Below are 3,003 nucleotides of genomic sequence, written 5' to 3' on the forward strand. Positions count from 1 at the left end.
CACACACACACACACACACACACACACACACACACACACACACACACACACACCAGTTTCATCACCAATACAACACTTGATTACACAAATCAAGTTGAAACAGTTCATGCTGCTTTTTTGAATGAACACACTGCAAAAATAAAGAAAAGCCCACATGTAAGATATAAACACTAAATCTGAGAGGAAAATGACTTGAAACACATCTTGAAATAAGATAAGAATATCGACTCAAGATTATCCTGTAAAATCAAGGATTAAAAATGATTACATAACTTTCAACAAGAAACCAAATGATCTATCATGTCTAAAAAGAAGACATAAATATTGGGAAGTGGCAAATATTTTGCAGTGCAATTAAATAAAAGTTTCTGGTTTTATTTTTGATATTTAAACATTTGCATAAAATATTTTGAATGCAGTTTTTTCTTCTTTTTTTTTTTTAATGAAGCGTCACATAAAATTCTCATTAGGACTCAAACTTGAGGGCGATGAGTGAACTGGAATGGATGCGTTTGTGCAGGTGAACACACTGAAAGGCAGATTCCCTCCCCTGCAGCCGAGGACTGGTCATCACTCTGCAGGCTGCCGGGCCAATCGGATGCCTCCCAGGTGGCACGGCGTGCTGGACAAGAACTGAAACATCCAGAGTTCCCCATGAGCCAAAACAATATGATCACTGTCCTGAAATGCTAATTGGCGTTTTGAGTGCTGCCAGAGCCGAGGTCTGCTCTCTGCCGCCGTGGATCCGCGGCCGGGTTCGGACTTGGCAGCTCCGGCACAATTAAAAGGACGAGGGCTTTGTCACTGTGGTTCATTTGTGACGGCATGAATGCAGCTTTATGAATTCTGGAACACAAGAAGACAAGCAGGCTGAGACCTACGGCCCAAACACAGTCTGGTGCAGGTCAATTAAAATCCGAACGCAGCGCCGACCAAAGACGTCGACACGGGGCTGCACCCCCACCGCCGCCGCTGCCAAAGCTTTCCATAAATTACACAATAATAAACAAGCATTTAGCATAATTAGTGTTTTCAATGCCGCAGATTGTCAATAATGTGCATGGCTTTTTTGTTTGACTCCTGTGAAACTTGTTTAACTTTGACACTTCCTGAGCTGAATGCATGTTGGAGCGTTGTGGAGGGACTGAAGTCACGACTCGCCCAGGAAATCAAGGAAATATCTTATGAGCTGCACACAACACACTTCTGCCAGCACCCGAGGGACGTTTAAATCTCCAGAGCTGCTCAGTGATTGGCTGAAAGTCACTTCTGGTTTGTTCTGGTGTTTCTACCAGATGTTGACATGAACACAAGTTGTGAATCTCTGATCATTAACTCTGTCACTTCTCTTCTAATTCACTGTCGAAAAGGAGAAATGTGGCTGAAAAGCTGCAGGTCAGGTTCAACTTTCTTCATCATAGTTATCCTTAAATTCACACAAACAGAAAAGTGTTCAGAAGTGATTAAATGTGTTCAGGCTCGTTAATGTTTATAAATGTTTAGATCAAATCTAAGAAAATCTAAAAGCTTAAATAAACAGTTTATTGTTCATTTCTTTTCTTGAGGTTCCGTTCAAAGATTTTAAACGTACTTTGAAAGATGAATTGATGTGTGGTTTGAAAATAAACCTGATAGACCTTTTGTTTTCCTTAAATTCAGACCAACTGTCATTTCAAGTAAACCAGCAATAAAACATTTATTTTCTAAAACGGACTAATGAAGCTTCTGCTAGTATTTGTGAATAAAAAAGTATGTTAATAAAAGAGTCTTAATAAGTGTCTCTGTTTACCAACTGCTTAAAAGAACAATAACTTTATCTAAGACTGAAAGGTCCAGATTGTTGTAATGTGGTTTATAAATGTACTGTATTTAAATGAAGTTAACAATGGCTGAAATGTAATAATAATGAAGAACCTGGTTAACATGGTATTGACGCCGAGGCTAATGCTAACGCTAAGACATCAATGTCAAACTCTTTCAAATCCCTGCAGGACAAAATGTTCAGATGCTGCCCAAAAGATGCTCATCATAATAGAAACACTACTCCCTCCCACCTGCTTCACTAGTCACTGGTCATAATGTCCTGGCTCACTGGTGCACTTCCTCAGATAATAGTGAACATGAATGTGAACACAGCTGCAGATTTTAGTCCCAGGAGGGTCAAACATGAGGCCTGGGGGCAAAGAAGAGGCTCCAAACCACCAAACCACCAAACCAAAAAGAAATTCTTGATTTCTCAACCCAGTTCTTAAGAGTAGCGACACAACTGAGAGCCAAGCTGAGATGTCGATGATTGCTACCTCATTGCTAGCAAACTAGCATTCGCCTCAAAGCCATGCTGTGAGGGGGAGTTTATAAAAACACCCACAATGCAACAGCTGGAGGGGACATTTTTAGGATATTTCACTGTATTTTGCACCAGAAGGAAGCACTGATTGGGTTTATGTTGAGATTGTCGTCATTGTAGTGAGACTGGTCATTCTGAAACTTTAGTTTAGTTTTAAATTAAAAGGTCATAATGGCTCTGTTTCACTGGTCCGGCCAACACAAGGTGAAATTGGGCTGTAAAAATGTGTTTGACGCCGCTGGGTTATTGTTCCTGCTGAGTCGGCTATTTATCCAGACTCAGCCAGTTATTCAGACTGTTTGGTTCTCATCAAAGTTGTAATTCTTCTGATTTACATGTGACGCAGAAGGACAGCCAGACTGAGGCTTCCTCTCATGCCTCCCATACCTCGACATGGTGGTTCTGCTACGTTGAGCTTCATCTATGAATTGTTGTGATCTTGACTCCATCAGCACTTGTGCGACTCTGTAAGTGGACCAGAATGAATTCAGCCTGCTTCGTCCTCCTCACTGTTCAGTGCAAATTGCTCTAAAAACTAACAAGTAGCAGAGGCAGGCTGTTCGCAGGTCGCAGTGAGCTATATTTCTACCATTACACCAGTGCAGAAGAGGTTTTGTGTCCAACAAATGGCTCGATGACACTTGTGTCACAATCCT

This window comes from Blennius ocellaris (assembly GCF_963422515.1).
Source record: "Blennius ocellaris genome assembly, chromosome: 18".
Taxonomy (NCBI): domain Eukaryota; kingdom Metazoa; phylum Chordata; class Actinopteri; order Blenniiformes; family Blenniidae; genus Blennius; species Blennius ocellaris.